We start from the raw sequence: 20,661 nt of genomic DNA on the forward strand, positions 1-20,661 counted from the left end.
AAAATAAACTAAAACTATTCATTAAAAAGCGGCAACTATTTCATATTACACAAAATCCGTGATCTAATCCCATCTGTGAAGGATGTCATTCCTGACCTGCAATACCCTGGAGTCTACAGACGAAGTTGCACATGTGGTAATTGTTACGTTGGGTAAACGAAACGTCACGTCTCTGACCAGATCCGCGAGCACAAGGCAGATCTGAAACGCTCCAAACATACAGCAGCGGTCATTGTCAGAGTTGGGATTGAACCCACGACCCCTGCATATCAGGCGAGATAGTTAACATCTACTAGCCACCGTGATGATGATGAGACGCAGACTCCAAATATGCAGCAGCAGGGGCCGGCATCGAACCCACAACCTCTGCTGTCTCTCTCTCTACATGTGTGTCACATTTCAGTGAAAGGACATTTTCTGAATTTTTCTAATCTGGTATCGAGCAAAAATGTACAACTCAAATGTAGCAGCATTTATCGTTGAAATTACGGACGGCCGAAACACGGAATTGGGAGCCCGCGATCTGAAACGGAGTCAGCCATTTTGATTCCGCTCAGCCACTCGGCTTTCCACAAATAAACCACGGTAAAAAAAAATGATCTCGTCCAGGAGCGTGAACTGTTGGAACAAACTCCGGTCATCTTGGTAGCAGCGGCTTTTTGGCTCGGCCATCGAACAAAGGCGGTGGTCACTGCATCATTGCGCAGCGCTCTCGGATGTGCTTCTGCGGCCGTCTGGAATGCTCTTCCGATATTAGAAGGTGCTTAGATTTAAAGCTCTTCTTTAGAAGCACTTTTAGTGTTTGCCCTTCCCCCGCACCTCCTGAGCATGGTTAGCTACGTACGGTGTGAAGAAGTTCAGCATGCACACTATACACTGCAATGCACGACTACACTATACATCACACACTATACACTACGCTGCATGCTACACTATACAACTATACACCACTCTACACTATTCTACACTACTGTAATGTCCCTCGGAAAACTTGCCTTCGTTCTTTTTTATTAGGGCGCATCGTGCAGATAACATACTTTCATATCCTACGGTACTTCGCTATGACCAGCATATACAGCGCTTGGGCTAGGATAGAAACAAAAACTTGGGCTAGGATAGAAACAAAAACTTGGGCTAGGATAGAAACAAAAACTTGGGCTAGGACAGCGACCCAAGCAACTCCGGCACGGAGACGGCGGCGTCAACGGTGATCGCAAGATTGCGATGAAAAAAATCTCGCGGTCAAAACGACGACGGTTCTCGCGTTCGTTTCGCACTCTCGCCCCGCGCTGTCCCCCCCCCCCCCCCCCCCCCCCAGTCACGGTGGAGAAGCAATGCGGATGCAAGGAACAACTCCACTGGAACGTCGATTGCAAGCTGTGCCCATGGACCGATCAATTTTTGTGCAAGTAGCCTCAAGCCGCAGCCTAGGGGTGGCCTCGGCTGAAATCGGACTCCATCTGGTTTCAGCCCCGGGTCCTGCGGGTGTTTGATGACCCCCACGAAGTTTGTTTGGGGCACCACGGCATCCAGCATGCCCATCGCTACGAGCCGCGTTACACTATACATTACACTACTACAAACGCTACACGTTGATACGCTACACTTCACTACCCTGCTATACACTTGTCAACATCCGCATGTGGTGAATTTCCACAATGCAGAAGCACCGTTGTTTTTGACCGTCACCACTTGAATGCGGTTAGTGACTAAGTGGCCTTGTTGTTCCTTTTTACTCCGTTCTTGTTAACGCCGCGTTTTGCCAAATGTTAGAAACATTCACTCGGCACACTGAGGATTCACAGTGCGGTTCGGTGACCCCTACAAAGTTGTTTAGGGAGCCGCCCCTGCAGCATCCGTCATACCCTTCACTGAGCCGTGTTGCACTGTATACACTTCACGCTACACTTGTAGACAACCTTGCCTATTAAAGTAATTTTCTGTGTGTCTATCTGTGTGTGTGTGGACGTCAGGGATGCGTTCCTGAGTATCGAAACGGCGTTATACCGAAGCGATTGATAGTGTGATGGTGGTGGTGGTAGTGGTAGTAGTAGGTGGTGGTGGTGGTAGTGGTGGTAGTAGTAAGTGGTGATGGTGGTAGTAGGTGGTGGTGGTGGAGGCGAAGGGGCTGAGAGGCGATGGATAATGAGAGAGGACGAACGGTGATGCTGTCAGCGACGTGAGTGTGGGGGTTGAGGCGACGCAAATCGGGTGGCGATGTTAATAACGTGACCACCTAATTTGCGAAGCGACGTTAAATCAGAGTATCACTGTAATTTCTGTGCGTTTTGGGTCTCGATTAAGTCGGCTGTAGTGTTCATGATAGCGTATAGTGGTGCACTAGTTATGCATCGATTGCAAATGATAACCAAGGGGGGGGGGGGAGGGAGTGGGCGTACTCATGGATCCCGTAACGCTCTCCAGCAACGCCTTATCCCACTGGAACAGTTTCATTATCGATAAACTAGAATCGCGCAACATTCGCGAGTTTCCCCTCCATCTGTCCACACGCGCAGGGGCGGAGCCAGGATTTTGACTTTGGGGGGTTGCTGACTTCAACATTCTGAGATATCCAGTTTATGTTTTCCAATTGGCGCCACAAATGTATGAAACAAATTTTATTGGATTTGAACGCGGAGTTAATTAATAGGTCGGAGCCGCTGACGTGGCCGATAAGTTTGAAAGGCTGCCGCTCAAGCAGCCTGTAGGGCAGCACACAAGGTGGCAGCACAAGGTGGCAGCCTGCAGGACAGCACGAGGTGGCAGCCTGCAGGGCAGCACAAGGTGGCAGCCTGCAGGGCAGCACAAGATGGCAGCACAAGGTGGCAGCCTGCAGCATTTTTGGAGCAGCCAGATATCGGGTTATCCCGATTACCGACTTTCCCAAAATTTCAGGGGGGGCCAAGCCCCCCCCAGCCCCCCCCCCTGTGGCTCTGCCCCTGCACGCGCATGATGCCTCCCCAAATCGGTACGTCAGATGACAGCAAAAATAACAACTGGGTGCGGAGTGTAAATGATGATAATTTATTTATCCAGGAAGTTACACAGAATGAGCATTCCTGAATCCTTACCCTTGGGGTTCCTCTAGAAATGGCAAAAAGCCACTGAGAGTGGCCACGTGGAGGAGAGGCTGCTACTCTGTACAGAGCTGGACCGGTACCGCCTGGATCTCTGTGGCATTCAGGAGATCCAGTGGACTGGCTCTGACTCCAATCATCATGAGGGGTGCAGAGTCCTCCTCTCGGGCAGGAGAATGCCAAACAACAAGGAGTGGCTCTAATTCTGAAATAAGAATGAAGGCGGCGTGGGAAGCTGGCGGCGAGGTGTGGGAAACTGTAAGCCCCAGGCTACTTTGGGCTCGCCTCCCCATCAACAGGAGGCAGAAAATGGTGGTGATGGTGGCTGCTTACGCCCCCACCGAAGATGAACATCAGTGGAGGAATGCAGGCATGCCTGTGGATTCAGATTCCTTCTATGACCTGTCACAGGTGTTAGCTAAAAGTGGCCCCTCGGGATAGAGTCATCCTGTTGGGTGACTTCAATGCCCGAGTTGGTCATGATGCTGGAACCTGGTCTGGAGCGATTGGAACAACTCAATAACAACGGTAGGAGGCTGTTAGACTTCTGTGCAGCCTGTGGACTTGTCATTGCCAACACGCTGTTCTGGCATCTGTGCATCCAGACAACATCATGGATTCACGCCGGGTCCAAGCAAGAACATCCGCTGGACTATATAGCAGTGGACCAGCGAATGCAGGCCCATGTCCTTGACACCAGAACCGACAGTGCTGCTGACCTCACTGACCATTAGCTTTTCATATGTAAGATCTGTGGGCTGGGTAAATCTGTGAGCAGGAGCGAGAGATAATTAAACTCCCAAGCATTCACTACGTTATAAACAACATTTTCACTCATAAGTCGCTTGCCTAATTGCCTCAGCAACTAGGTGTTTCGTATCGAATCTCATCTCAAACAATCGAAGGGCACCCCTAAGTGGCAGCTGCCCCTGTGTGGCACAAGGTGGCCCTCCACCGGCCTGCACCTGGTATAATTATGTCGGTAGGGGGCAATCATTGATGCGTCATCTACATTGTGGGGTTTCCGGATAATGTTTACCACAATTTTGACCGTGACACCAACATGCAATGACCTGTGCGTTGCGAGTGACACAATACCCTGTTTGACATCCGCCGTGAAGCAGAACAGCGCATATTGTGGTGAATGTTACTGGTGTAGCCAGGTGTGCCTGTCGGATTTGAACTTTGAATCTCTGCAACAAATAGAGAATGCGCTACCATATTCCTGGTTCTTTCGGTAAAGTCACGTAGATAGAAAACAAAAAATAAATAAAATAAAATATTAAAAAATGAAAAAAATTAACACAAATAACAAATAAAAATAATAAATTTTAAAAAAATTAATTAAAAGATGCCATGGGTCGACTGACTCAGATGACTGGCCAATGCACCGCCTTTGCCCTCCACTACACACTGTGTGTGTATGTACGTACACGCAGTGTACGTACATACATACACTGTGTACACACACACAGTGTATGTACGTACACACACACAGTGTGTACACACACACACTGTACACACAATAATGTCCACGTTGTTGTTGCTGAGTTCACGCACCCAAGGGAGGGGGCAATGGAAAATGAATCTAAATCAACTTAAACTCCATCTCCGCTCTGTGACGTCACCACTCAGCATGACCTCAACGGCATGAAGTGCCAGCGGGAGGTGTACCTCGCTAGTGACGTCATGACACCAAGGTATTCACACTCCCCCAACCCCGTCCACCGCGCTCTTGACCGTGACGTCACCTCCGCTTGGGTCACTACCGATATCAATCCAGTGGCAATCCTTATTTGGGCAAAGGTACGCCCAGTGACTGGTGGTTAATTAACATAATGTATTCGTTGAAGCCGTCGAGTGTTTATTGTGACGGGTTCAGCAGCCACGCCCCCATCCCTCGACATATGGCCCGGACTCATTAACATAATTTGTTCAGTTACAGAGCTGCTCATTGTGGGAGGGGCGTGTTTCTTACCTCAGAAGTGACGTCATGTTACCTGCTTACCCGCGTGCCGTCGCAAGGTAACAGGAGGCTGCCGATCCGCGCTTGCACTGAAATCCGAGGTGAGAAATTCTCATCATGGTGGTGGTGGTGGTTGTTGTTGTTTACCAAGGTAGAGCCTCGCTCTCTCGTAGGGATGTCAGTTGAGTAGCAGCGAGCATGGGAATCGATGTCCAGGTTGGAACTTTACAACGCGGGGCCTAGCCACGCGGGGCCTTGCCTCCTGCCCTCGCCTGATTGCGTTTACTTTAATTATCTCGCTTAAGTTTAATTTGTCTTCACCCGGCTCGCCACTTTGTAACTTTGTTTTATTGTAAATATTCACGCAGTTTTTATTTTTTTCACCAGGCCAAGCCCGCTTGAGCTGCTATACCGCTCTTGTTATCAGAAGCGACCTGCCCACAACAACACAAGGTGAGGCTTTGTCAACGTGTGTGAATGTTTTGACTTAAAACTTTGGTGACTGCAGGAATTAATATTCTTGGTTCTTTCGGTAAAGTCACGTAGATAGAAAATAAAATAAAATTATGAATTAAATTAAACATTGAAAATGAAGCAAAAAACCCACGACGTTTCGATCTCAACACAAGTGGTCTTTATCTTATTGAATTTAATCTGTTGTTTTTATTTTCTGCCTACGTGACTTTACTGAAAGAACCAACAATACGTGCGTCAATGTATCTATCGGTCAAAGACGCTAAGCGCGTGCCGCTGTTGACTCTGAATGTGTGGAGGGGAACACCTTCACCACGGGGAGAGAGAGACAGAGACACGGATAGCCTCGGCTATGTTGATGATCCTCGATTCATTACTTGGTGGAGTGAGGAAGAATTAATGCTGAGCAGATGAAGGTGCCCAGGCATGGTTCTGGTCACACCACCACCTGTTTACTCATACCAGTGTGTGACAGTGTCAAGTTTGTGTTTGAAGTAAAGTCTATTAACTCTGTTGAACACGAAGATATATAAAAACAGTTTATTTTTGTTTTCCTCTGGAACTCTTTATAAGAATGGAAACAGGAGGTGAACACAGCACACACATGCAGCTGAATTCGGAACTGTTCATCCCAGCATTCAAGGACATCTGAGCCTGGATTCACACCTCTAAGTTGCGATTGAACATTAATTTCTGCATAACACAAATAGTATTGTTTTCAACACCCTTTGCTATGTCAGCTGAATTTAGCTCTCATAAATATTCATTTTGTAGCCAGACAGCCGAAATTGTGTGCTTAGAGTTTTGAGTTAACATTCATCTTGGAAGATATGAAGGCTTCCAGGCATATTAATGACATTTTCCCTCTCATTGTGTGCTATAACAGCCCGTGGAGAGAAACCCTTCAGGTGCACTCTCTACGTGAAGGCGTTTGCACGTTCATCAAATCTGATGAATTTGAGAAAAATTTCATTACATCATGAATATATTAATAAGTATAGACGTGTAAGTCACGTGTGCATTCCTCTGTGCCTAACGTGTAGATGGTGTGGATATTCTTTTTTTCTGTCTGCAGCTGACGCTTCCTCTGCAGAATTGGTCTGATGGAGCAAAGGCAGTCAGCGCAGCTCGGTACGACAAGTCAACAATGCGACCAGCGTGCATACAGCACGGACCGGACTGGAAATTTGACACGGCACCAGAGAACTCGCACAGGAGAGAAACCCTTCAAATGTACTGTGTGTAACAAGGCATTTGCATGGCCATCAGTTTTTCAGAACCACCAGAGAACACACACGGGAGAGAAACCCTTTAGGTGCATGATGTGCGGGATGGCGTTTGCACAGTCATGTAATCTTGTAACACACCAGAGAACACACACGGGAGAGAAACCCTTCAAGTGCAGTGTTTGTTGGAAGGCGTTTGCACGTTCATCACATCTTGAAGTACACCAGAGAACACACACGAGAGAGAAACCCTTCAAGTGCAGTGTGTGCGTGCAGGCGTTTGCACAGTCATCTGATCTTGTAAAACACCAGAGAACACAGAAGCATCAGAAGATCCACAAGGAGTGGAGTCTGAAATCAGCTTGTGAAAGTCAAAGTGCCGCAATGAGCCCATCCCTCATGAAACAAGAACCGGACGAAAATCCCAGCTTGGACACTTTTAAAGGTATCGAGGTGAAATATGAAGAAGTGAAGGTGAAGAGGGAAGAAGTGATGAGCGAATAAGTGAAGGTAAAATGTGAAGATGAAGATTCAACTCCAAAATGGGACCTTCACATCGTAAAGCAGAATTCTGACTGAGGCAGAGTGAGGCAACTCCCAGCAGTTTGTGGAAGTGGAGGTGTGGGTGGACTTGCTCCTAGACAATACAATGTCAAGTGGAGACCCGGTAGATGTGTAAGCCAGAGATGATGTTGCTCCAATAGATGCACCTTTGTCACAGGCCTTTAATGACAAGAATGTGAAGTTGAACACTTTGTGGGCCCGTGGGTTGGGTAGATCTCTAACCAGGAGCAAGAGCCAATAAGCTCCCAAGCATTCACTATGTAATCATAATAATTGCTTTTACATGGTGCTTGCTTAATCGCCTCAGCAACTCAGAGTTTTGTATCTCATCTCAAACGCTCGAAGAGCATCCCCAAGTAGCAGCTGTCCCTGTGTGGCACAAGGTGGTGGCCCTGCACCGGCCTGCATGTGGACAAGAGCCTGTCAGTAGGGGGCGATGGTTGATGTGTCATCTCAGTTGTGTAGTTTGTAAGTAATGTTTAGAATTTGCTACATTTTCACTCAGATGCCAGCATGCAATGGCCTACTCGTTTTGAATGACACAATAGTATGTTTTACATACACTGAAGCAGACTGTGCAATTTTTTTAAAGCTTGTTTATACGATGCAACGTGATGCAGTATATTTCACTGAAGTAATCCAATTTTGTTAATATGCCTGTCAACAATTTAGAATGAATACTTGTTTGATTTTGTGCATACTTGTAACATTTGATCTATAAGGGTCAAACATTGAATAAGTGATGTTAGGACAAAGTGTGTCTGTTTGAAAGTAACCTGTTCAGAGAACTCAGGTGAGACCCGTTGTTCTTGTGATACAGGTCAAAGGGTACGTTTGTGTTCCACGAAGCATCTGGAGCTACTCATTGTCTTTGAAATAGGGAGCACGCTCGGATCATTCATCAGTTACAAGGCATACCACTTAAAAGTTACACGTATAGGAGGAGATACATTCTCTACAACACGAATGATAGTTTTGTCTTACGTGTTGACGTAGATTTTGTTTAACTGGGACTAGAAATGCTCCTTTGCTGATTCATGTCTGGATGTTCGTACCTATCGGTTGAAGCAAACCCCACTGCTGTTGTTGAGACGCTGTGCACCAATAATGGTCCAACACATTGACGGCCTTCAGGCCAGGAAAGTCACAACATTTGCACACGAAGGACGCATTCACGCAAGTACCCCATGCTCCGTTTTGAAGTTTTAAAATGAAACATCTTTGAATTGTGTTGTGTTTTGAATTAGATTATTTTGTTTCTTCATTAAAAGCTTGTATCAATTTACATCTGGGAGACTTCATTGAAAAGGACATTTCGTGTGAATTTTCTCTCGTCATTAAGTAGATGGCCTTGCCGGGAGTTCGGTTCAATGCGGACACACACAGTGTACACACACAGTACACACACACAGTGTATACACACAGTGTACACACAGTGACACACACTGTACACACACCCAGCGATACACAGTGACACACACAGTGACACAGTGACACCCACACAGTGACACAGACACAGTGACACAGTGTACACACACACAGTAACACACACAGTGACACACAGTAACACAGTGACACACAGTGACACAGTGACACACAGTGACATACAGTGACACAGTGACAGTAACACAGTGACAGTAACACAGTGACACAGTAACAGTGACACACAGCAACACAGTGACACACACAGTGACAAACACACACAGTGACACACACGTTGACACCGTGACACAAACAGTGACACCGTGAAACCCACAGTGACACACACAGTGACACACAGTGACACACAGTGACACAAAGATAAAGATCTCCCATATAGCCTTAACAGACTGTAGAGGCAAGTGCTGTTAGCGAGCACCTATGAAGGCAGGAACAGTACACGAGGGGTGGGTGGTCAGCACCACGCCCGGCCGCCTTTGTCTCCCTAGTGGCAATGTTTACACACCGCACCAGGTACTCATTTGAGGCTGAGTCGACCTAGGGGAGGCCCGGGACCGGTTCAGATAATCGTCACTGGTGTTGGCTGTGAGCGGGAATCGAACCCGGGTCGCCAGGTTCATAGCGCAGCGTAGCGCTAACCGCTACACTACTGCTCCCCATGCACAGTGACACACACACAGTCACACACAGTGACACAGTGACACACACACAGTGACACACACACAGTGACACACACAGTGACACACACAGTGACAGTAACACAGTGACACACAGTGACACACAGTAACAGTGACACAGTGACACACACACAGTGACACAGTGACACACACACAGCGACACACGCAGTGACACACACAGTGACACAACAACAACAACAACCGCCATTCACTTCCAATGAAGATGCTGAACATGTGATTTGTAATGTACATCCTGCTGATATAAAGATGTCAACGGGAAATTGTAGTCAATGAGCTCTGTGGTCTTCTGCATATTAAGGTGTGTTAAACTAACGAGGAGTGGTGCATAGAAGATTGGCTGAACATTCTAATCCTAATTAAAAAAAACACGACATATTTTAAATACAAAGCCGCGTAATTGACGTCCAAAGCGGATTGCGAGCACGCACGCGGGTGAAGGAACTTCAGTGCTTATCAAAGGTCACTTTCTTGACGATCCCCAGGGAACGCTAAGAGGTCACACAGCAGGTTGCCCACGCTCCAGCAGACTCCCCTCTCTCTCTCTCTTATCCTCTTTCTGCACCCCCTACTTCTGCTCCCCCCCCCATCTCCACTCACCAAATCCCCTCCTTCTCTCTTCTTCCAACTGTCCTACCCTTACCCTGTGCAGTTTCCTCTCCTTGCCCATTAATCGTTGTCTCAGGGCTATTGACTGGCGCTCCCCCCCACCCCCCCCCCCCCCTGACGTCTGATCAGAGTGGGCTCAGGAAGATGCCCCTCTATCTCCCCTACACACAAACTGGGTCCCCCTCGTGGGGGTTGACCCCCCCCCCCCCCACCAACAACGCATGGATCGGACGAATCGACCAGGACACCAGAACTAGCGGCAGTCACAGCGTTTGGACGTATTGGTGGCACGCCGGTGCAGCGTGCCACACCGGTCCTCACAAAGCAGTCCAATGATGTCGCTCTTGCCCCTTGAGGGAGCCGCAGGGCTCTCGGTCAGAAGCTGCACTCAGATTCAGCAGCCGCTTTCCCCGATCGAACGTGACACCACGATTTAAAGCTTTCGTGACTGCGGTGATTCGTATTGTTGGTTCTTTCGGTAAAGTCACGTTGAAGGGAAAACAATAATAAAAAATATATAAAACAATAAAATTCTTACGACGTTTCGACTGCAGCACAAGCAGTCATCATCAGGTGTGAAAACCGACGGCAAGAACACCTGATGATGACTGCTTGTGTTGCAGTCGAAACGTTGTGAGAATTTTATTGTTTCATATATATTTTATGATTTTATTGTTTTTCCCCTCAACGTGACTTTACCGAAAGAACCAAGAATATGTGACACCACGAGTCGCAATCTTTTTGATTCCGTAAACGTGTCGAGGAACCGTCCGACCAAGTCTCGGGCACAAGGAGTCAAAATCTGCCATTTGGAACGTGAAGCAGTCAATCATCATCATCATCAGGCCGGGTGCTGTACGGCAACAGACTGTGAAGCTTCGTGTTCAGCTGCTCACGTAAACATTCGTCTTTCGACCGCTTCGACATCACGAGAACTGATTTTGAGGCACCCGCAATGCTTCACGACCGGGTGTTGCGCATTGTAGGAAAATGAATAATTATTGCGAAATTTTAGCTTTTTCTTATACCACACACGAGCGATGTACCGCCAATGCTTTCATTTGCTGCTATTCCGGCTGTTGTAGTGGACGCTCTCCTCACCAACCCGCTGAGACAAGTCAGGGTACCAGTCCGTTTACTCCGCCTCCATCACACACAGCTCCCTCCTTCATCCACAGCTCTCTCCCCTCGTCCCTCCTCTGACGTGCCCTCTTATCCCCGCGCTCCCTCTCCCATATCCCTCTCCTTCCCCTTTCACATCATCTCCAGCCACCAATCACATCTCGTCACACCTCGCACCGTGTCCACTCCATCTCCAGCAACCAATCACATCTCGTCACACCTCGCACCGCGTCCACTCCATCTCCAGCCACCAATCACATCTCGTCACGCCTCGCACCGTGTCCACTCAATTCCAGCAACCAATCACATCTTGTCACACCTCGCACCGTGTCCACTCATCTCCAGCCACCAATCACATCTCGTCACACCTCGCACCGTGTCCACTCATCTCCAGCAACCAATCACATCTCGTCACACCTCGCACCATGTCCACTCATCTCCAGCAACCAATCACATCTCGTCACGCCTCGCACCGTGTCCACTCATCTCCAGCAACCAATCACATCTCGTCAAACCTCATCTCCAGCCATCAATCCGCTTGCTCCACACCGCGGGGTTCCTCCGCCGTCAACTCGGCGCAGGGATTGACGTCGGCGTGTCGGGGCTGGGGACTTCCGATGCTGTGGGGACCGCCTTTGTCTCCCCAGTGACGATGTTTACACACAGCACCAGGTACGCATTTGAGGCTGAGTCGACCTAGGGGAGGCCCAGGACCGGTTCAGATAATCGTCACCAGTGGTGTTGGCCGTGAGCTGGTTCGCAGCGCAGTGTGGCGCTAACCGCTGCACCACCGCTCCCGACTATGGCACGCACGCAGTCTTGTACTTGTGTACCACAGCCAAAGCAGCAGCAGCAGCAGCAACCAAGCCATCTGCTGGCGGACCCATCAATTGATGTCCTCTAACCAGCCTAAGAGTGAATTCACATTCATAATTTATTTTCTCAAACAGATTTACAAGCAGCCACACGAATGGTCAATGCATAATTTCCGCCGATTATTTGACGCAGGCCATTTTCAAATTTTTGATTTTGACTGACGCCAGAACGCAGTGGGCATACTTTTGACCAATAACCTCACATGGTCTCTGAAGATCCACATTACTCGTCTAGCCTGTAGCAGACTGCAGTGGCAAGTGCTGTTAGCCAGCAGCACCTATGAAGGTCGGCACGGCACACGAGGGGGTGGGTGGCCAGCACCACGCCCGACCGCCTTTGTCTCCCCAGTGGCGATGTTTACACACCGCATCACCAGGTACTCATTTGAGGTTGAGTCGACCTAGGGGAGGCCCAGGACCGGTTAAGATCATCCTCACTGGTGTTGGCCGTGGACTTAATACCTTGCAATAAGTGTCTATTAGGTTCTAGATTTAAAGCTTTCCTGACTGCAAGGATCCATACTTTTTGGTTCTATTCGGTAAAGTCACGTAACAAACAATAAAAAATTCACGACGTTTCGGCCACAATACATGTGGCCTTCATCAGGTGAAGGGACCGTGCTGTCATGAGGACAGCGTTGGAGTGAAAACAGCCTCCCACACAGCTTAAAGGACGCGACCTGGGCTTGGCTGTTTTCAGTCCAACGCTGTCCTCATGACAGCACGGTCCCTTCACCTGATGAAGGCCACTTGTGTTGTGGCCAAACGTCGTGTTTTTTTTATTTTTGTTTGTTACGTGACTTTGCCGAATAGAACCAAAGAGCATGTCTATTAGGTGTATGAACAATTTAACGCCTGCATTTGTGCCATTCGATACCTTATTCACCTTCGATTAGCATGTTTGGCTACGTACGGTTTGAAAGAAGTGTTAGTCAAACAGAATGTGTATTTGCGTGCGCGTGTTTAAACGTATCTTTGTACGAGCGGTAGGGCAGCGGTTAGCGCTACGAACCCGGAGACCTGGGTTCGTTTCCCGCTCACGGCCAACACCGCCAGTGACGATTATCTGAACCGGTCCTGGGCCTTCCCTAGGTCGACTCAGCCTAAAAATGAGTACTTCGTGTGATGTGAGCATCGCCACTCGGGATACAAAGGCGGCCGGGCGCGGTGCTGGCTACCCACCCCCCTCGTGTGCCGTGCCTGCCTTCATAGGTGCTCGCTAACAGCACTTGCCCCCAGCGTCTGTTAATGCTCTACTGGGGATCTTTGTTCTTGTTGTTGTGTATGAGTGGGGAGCGGTAATTTAGTGGCTATCGCACTGCACTCCGTAACCCGGTGACCCAACTTGGATTCCTGTTCATGACACACAACAGTGGCAAATATTTAAACCAGTCCTGGGTTTTCCCTACATCGATGTGGTCTTGAATGACTTCCGAGTGTGGTGTGTAAATATCAGGGGAGACAAAGGCGGCCCGGTGCGGTGTTGGCCACCCTCCCCCTAGAGTGCCGTGCGTGCCAGCGTTTATAGCTCACCATCAGCACTTGCCCCAGCAGTCTGTTGAAGGCTGTATGGGGGATCTTTGTGTGTGTGTGTGAGTGTGTGAGTGTGTGCAATAAGATCAGGCAATGACTGGCAGAGAAAATTGCTTGAGATTATTTTAAAAGCATGGGTTTAGAAAAGTGAACAAAGCATGTCTCTATTATGTGCATTACCATTGAAGGGTGCATTAGGTTCAAAGCCATCCGCATAGCCTCAAATCTGCATTAATGCCAATTTGTCTCCGTATCTGGAAAGATCATAGTATTACAGGTCCTCTCACGCGCTAACCCAGACTGATGTGAGTGCACGATTTCTGTATTACAGTTGTTTTTATTGTCCTTCACTGCATCGCGTTTCACGGTGAATAACCGTTGCCTGGAACATGTATGCTTAGTGGAAAAGATTTGTACATATTGGGCCAAATTTGCATTGTCTTAGAAATTACATGCAAATCAATCAATATGCAGTTCAGGTCAAATAAGACATTCCTTTTTAACGCTTTCCAACCAAGTTTGAGATGTTAATGCATTAGCTCTGTTCGTTCATAACTGCCCATCTGTCTGTAGCATGGCATTTCGATAACCCTCTTAAAGATGTATGGACTGATGCTGTACGAGAAGGATGTGGAGCTGAGTGGGCTTGCCGATGACCGGTACCAGCGGTGTCAAGATCGGCCTCTGTGGAGGAGGCTCGTGAAGCACGCTGCTGGGCAGTTGGAGGCAGTCGCCCTCCAGTAACAACGGAGGGCGGATGAGCGACGCTCACAACAACCAGCGGAGCGCCGGCCACACCAAGTCGGTGCAGTGGTGCCTCTGTCAGTCATCTCATTGAGCACACAGCACTTGGGTCTGTCCTGTGAGCTGTTAGAGAGCCTTCGACACATCACGTGGCATCAACACGTAAGACAAAACTACAATTCGTGTTGTAGAGAATGTACCTCCTCCTATACGTGTAACTTTTAAGTGGTATGCCTTGTAACTGATGAATGATCCGAGTGTGCTACCTATTTAAAAAGACAATGAGTTGCTCCAGATGCTTCGTGGAACACAAAAACACCATGTGAACTGTATCACAAGAACAACGGGTCTCACCTGAGTTCTCTGTACAGGTTACTTTCAAACACACACACACACACACTTTGTCCTAACATCACTTATTCATTGTTTGACCCTTATAGATCAAATGTTGCAAGTATGCACAAAACCAGACAAGTATACATTCTAAATTATTGACAGGCATATTAACAAAATTGGATTACTGCAGTGAAATATACTGCATCACGTTACATCGTATTAACAAGAAGCTTTTAAAAAAAGTTGCACAGTCTGCTTCAGTGTATGTAAAACATACTATTGTGTCATTCAAAACGAGTAGGCCATTGCATGCTGGCGTCTGAGTGAAAATGTAGCAAATTCTAAACATTACCTACAAACTACACAACTGAGATAACGCATCAATCATCGCCCCCTACTGACAGGCTCTTGTCCACATGCAGGCCGGTGCAGGGCCACCACCTTGTGCCACACAGGGGCAGCTGCTACTTGGGGATGCTCTTCGAGTGTTTCAGGCGAGGTACGACACAAAACTCCGAGTTGCTGAGGCGATTAAGCAAGCACCGTGTAAAAGCAATTATTATAACATAGTGAATGCTTGGGAGTTTATTCGCTCTTGCTCCTGGTTAGAGGTCTACCCAACCCACGGGCCCACAAAGACTGGCCGCCCTTACTCTGCAGGTTGAACCTAGGAATTGAGTGTCCAAATTCACGTTCTTGTCATTAAAGGCCTGTGACAAAGGTGCATCTATTGTAGCGACATCGTCTCTGGCTTACACATCTACCGGGTCTCCACTTGACTTTGTATTGTCTAGGAGCAAGTCCACCCACACCTCCACTTCAACAAACTGCTGGGAGTTGCCTCACTCTGATTCACAGTCAGAATTCTCCTCCTGCTTTACGATGTGAAGGTCCCATTTTGGAGTTGAATCTTCATCTTCACTTTTTACCTTCACTTCTTCGCTCATCACTTCTTCACATTTCACCTTCACCTCTTCATATTTCACCATCACATCTTCATATTTCACCTTTATACCTTTAAAAGTGTCCAAGCTGAGATTTTCGTCCGGTTCTTGTTTCATGAGGGATGGGATTATTGCGGCACTTTGACTTTCACAAGCTGATTTCAGACTCCGACTCCGCTCCTTGTGGATCTTCCGATGCTTTTGTGTTCTCTGGTGTCTTCGAAAAGTTGATGACTGTGTAAACGCCATCCCGCACATTGTGCACATGAAGGGTTTCTCTCCCGTGTGTGTTCTCTGGTGTTTTACAAGAGCAGATGAATGTGCAAACGCCTTCACGCACACACTGCACTTGAAGGGTTTCTCTCCCGTGTGTGTTCTCTGGTGTATTTTAAGATGTGGTGACTGTGCAAACGCCTTCCCGCACAGAGTGCACGTGAAGGGTTTCTCTCCCGTGTGTGTTCTCAGGTGTATTACAAGATTATATGAATCTGAAAATGTCTTCCCACACACACTGCACCTGAAGGGTTTCTCTCCTGTGTGTGTTCTCTGGTGTTTTTTAAGAGTAGATGAATCTGAAAATGCCTTCCCACACACAGTGCATTTGAAGGGTTTCTCTCCCGTATGTGTTCTCTGGTGTTTTTTAAGAGCAGATGAATCTGAAAATGTCTTCGCACACACACTGCACTTGAAGGGTTTCTCTCCCGTATGTGTTCTCTGGTGTGTTACAAGATTACATGACTGTGTAAACGCCTTCACGCACACACTGCACTTGAAGGGTTTCTCTCCTGTGTGTGTTCTCTGGTGTTTTTTAAGAGTAGATAAATCTGAAAATGCCTTCCCACACACAGTGCACTTGAAGGGTTTCTCTCCCGTGTGTGTTCTCTGGTGGTTCTGAAAAACTGATGGCCATGCAAATGCCTTGTTACACACAGTACATTTGAAGGGTTTCTCTCCTGTGACTTCTCTGGTGCCGTGTCAGATTTCCAGTCCGGTCCGTGCTGTATGCACGCTGGTCGCATTGTTGACTTGTCGTACCGAGCTGCGCTGAGTGCCTTTGCTCCATCAGACCAATTCTGCAGAGGAAGCGTCAGCTGCAGACATAAAAAAGAATATCCACACCATCTACACGTCAGGCACAGAGGAATGCACACGTGACTTACACGTCTATACTTATTAATATATTCATGATGTAGTGAAAAAGTTTCCCAAATTCATCAGATTTGATGAATCTGCAAACGCCTTCCCGCACAGAGGGCACCTGAAGGGTTTCTCTCCACGGGCTGCTATGGCACACAATGAGAGGGAAAATGTCATTAATATGCCTGGAAGCCTTCATATCCTCAAGATGAATGATAACCCAAAACTCTAAGCACACAATTTCGGCTGTCTGACTACAAAATGAATATTTATGAAAACTAAATTCAGCTGACATAGCAAAGGGTTTTGAAAACAATACTATTTGTGTTTTTGCAGAAATGCATGAATTAATGTTCAATCGCAACTCAGGTGTGAGTCCAGGCTCAGATGTTCTTGAATGCTGGGGATGAACAGTTCTGACTTCAGCTGCATGTGTGTGCTGTGTTCACATCCTGTTTCCATTCTTACAGAGTTCCAGAGGAAAACAAAAATAAACTATTGCTTTGATATAACCTCCGTGTTCATAGACTTCGTGTTCATAGATTATTAACATAGACTGTTAACAGACTGTTAATAGACTTTACTGCAAACACAAACTTGACACTGTCACACACTGGTATGAGTAAACAGGTGGTGGTGTGACCAGCACCATGCCTGGCCACCTTCATCTGCTCAGCATTAATTCTTCCTCACTCCACCAAGTAATGAATCGAGGATCATAAACATAGCCGAGGCTATCCGTGTCTCTGTCTCTCTCTCCCCGTGGTGAAGGTGTTCCCCTCCACACATTCAGAGTCAACAGCGGCACGCGCTTAGCGTCTTTGACAGATAGACATTGACGCACGTATTGTTGGTTCTTTCTGTAAAGTCACGTAGATTGAAAATAAAAATAACAGATTACATTTAATAAGATAAAGACCACTTGTGTTGCGATCGAAACCTCGTGGGTTTTTTGCTTTATTTTCAATTTTTCATTTAATTTATAATCTGTTATTTTATTTTATTTTCTATCTACTTGACTTTACCGAAAGAACCAAGAATATTAATTCCTGCAGTCACCAAAGTTTTAAGTCAAAACATTCACACACGTTGACAAAGCCTCACCTTGTGTTGTTGTGGGCAGGTCGCTTCTGATAACAAGAGCGGTATAGCAGCTCAAGCGGGCTTGGCCTGGTAAAATATAAAAAAAAACTGCGTGAATATTTAGAGGAAAACAAAGTTACAAAGTGGCGAGCCGGGTGTAGACAAATTAAACTTAAGCGAGATAATTAAAGTAAATGCAATCAGGCGAGGGCAGGAGGCAAGGCCCCGCGTGGCTAGGCCCCGCGTTGTAAAGTTCCAACCTGGACATCGATTCCCATGCTCGCTGCTACTCAATTGACATCCCTACGAGAGAGAGAGGGAGGATCTACCTTGGTAAACAACAACCACCACCACCACAACAACCACCACCACCACGACAACCGCGATGCGAATTTCTCACCTCAGATGTCAGTGCACGGGCGGAGGCAACTCCCTGTTACCTCGCGACGTCACGCGGCAGCAGGTGACATGACGTCCCTTCCGGGAGACAATACTCTCCTCCCACAATGAGTCTCTACAACTGGATAAATTATGCTAACTAGTTTGGTCTATTTGTCGAGGATGTTAATGATCCGCCAGTCACTGGGCGTAGCTTTACCCAAATAAGGATTGTACCGGAACAGATTTCGACAGTGACCAAGCGGAGGTGACGTCACGCTCAAGAGCGCACCGAATACCTCGGTGACATGACGTCACTTGCGAAGGACACCGCCGCCTGGCGTTTCACGCCGATGAGATAATGCTGAGTGGTGGCGTCACAGAGCGGAGTTCGAGTTTGTTTATTTAGATTAATTTTCCATTGCTCCCTCTCTTGAACAGAGACCCCTTGGGGGCGTAAGCTCAACAAGAACGTGGATATTATTGTGTGTACACTGTGTGTGTGTGTACAAACTGTGTGTGTGTACAAACTGTGTGTGTGTTCAAACTGTGTGTTCAAACTGTGTGTGTGTACAAACTGTGTGTGTACAAACTGTGTGTGTGTACACTGTGAGTGTGTACACTGTGTGTGTACACTGTGTGTGTACACTGTGTGTGTACAAACTGTGTGTGTGTTCAAACTGTGTGTGTGTGTACACTGTGTGTGTACACGCTGTGTGTGTACAAACTGTATGTGTGCACTGTGTGTGTACAAACTGTGTGTACACTGTGTGTGTGTACAAACTGTGTGTGTGTACACTGTGTGCGTACAAACTGTGTATGTGTGCACTGTGTGTGTACAAACTGTATGTGTGTACACTGTGTGTGTACAAACTGTGTGTGTGTACACTGTGTGTGTGTACAAACTGTGTGTGTACACTGTGTGTGTGTACAAACTGTGTATGTGTGCACTGTATGTGTACAAACTGTATGTGTGTACACTGTGTGTGTGTACAAACTGTGTGTGTGTGTGTGTACACTGTGTGTGTGTATACACTGTGTGTGTACAAACTGTGTGTGTACACTGTGTGTGTTCAAACTGTGTGTGTGTACACTGTGTACAAACTGTGTGTGTGTACACTGTGTGTACAAACTGTGTGTGTACAAACTGTGTGTTAAAACTGTGTGTACAAACTGTGTGTGTGTGTACAGTGTGTGTGTACAAACTGTGTGTGTGTACACTGTGTGTGTGTACAAACTGTATGTGTGTGTGTACACTCTGTGTGTGTGTGTGTACAAACTGTGTGTGTGTACACTGTGTGTGTGTGTGTACAAACTGTGTGCACACTGTGTGTGTGTACAAGCTGTGTGTGTGTACACTGTGTGTGTGTGTGTACAAACTGTGTGCACACTGTGTGTGTGTACAAGCTGTGTGTGTGTACACTGTGTGTGTGTGTGCAAACTGTGTGTACACTGTGTGTGTGTACAAACTGTGTGTGTACACTGTGTGTGTACAAACTGTGTGTGTGTACAAACTGTGTGTGTGTACAAACTGTGTGTGTGTACACTGTGTGTGTGTACACTGTGTGTGTACAAACTGTGTGTGTGTACAAACTGTGTGTACAAACTGTGTGTGTGTACACTGTGTGTGTACAAACTGTGTGTACACTCTGTGTGTGTGTACAAACTGTGTGTGTGTACACTGTGTGTGTACACTGTGTGTGTGTACAAACTGTGTGTGTGTACACTGTAGGGAGCACAGGTGGTGCATTGGCCAGTCATCTCAGTTGTGGTGCCACGACCACGGAGCAACTCCGCAAATACCACAATCCCCTCCCGGCCCCCGACTAAGCGCACAACCCGCACACAGCGCCACCCCCCTAGTAGTGTCCTGACGGGGGGTTTCCTGGCACATCGGGTTTTAATCTAAAGGGCGCCTAGAGGGAGAGTCCCACGGTTTCCCGGTGCCAGGAGATTGGCCGGCCCCCCACAGGACAGGTTACATTGCGGTGCCCCTAAATTGGCTGAAGGTTTTATGGGCGCAGAAGGGAAAGGTTCACTGGACCAACCGCGATGAGTTACTCACGACCTTGGGATAGGCGGAGTGTGGAATAATTGGCCAGAAGAGCAGACCAGTGGGTTAGAATTAATGAGCACGGGAGGACAATGGGTGAGCGGCAGCAGACCCCGTGGCCCTCCATTTAGACGGCGCAGGTTAAGCGCGCGATTGGCCGCGCGGTACAATTCCACCTTGGGCCTTTTAAGTTTAGAGAATGAAGGTGGGAGCCCGGGACGATTGGGGCAGTTGTCTTCAACCTCCGGGCAATCCAGACCCACTGCCTGCCGTCCTGCCTCCTCGAGCCGCTCGCAGCGTCCATGTGATGCCAGCAAGTGCTGCTATGAGGCAGCGATAGGCAAGGGTTTCGCTCGTCCTTCTCCCTCTGACTCTCATAGCGTCCGTGCGATGCCGTGAGTACAG

The sequence above is a fragment of the Petromyzon marinus genome, unplaced genomic scaffold (assembly GCF_048934315.1).
Source record: "Petromyzon marinus isolate PM22_M1 ecotype Great Lakes invasive population unplaced genomic scaffold, UKy_Petmar_22M1.pri1.0 PM_G_Scaffold_4, whole genome shotgun sequence".
In the NCBI taxonomy this organism is placed as follows: Eukaryota; Metazoa; Chordata; class Hyperoartia; order Petromyzontiformes; family Petromyzontidae; genus Petromyzon; species Petromyzon marinus.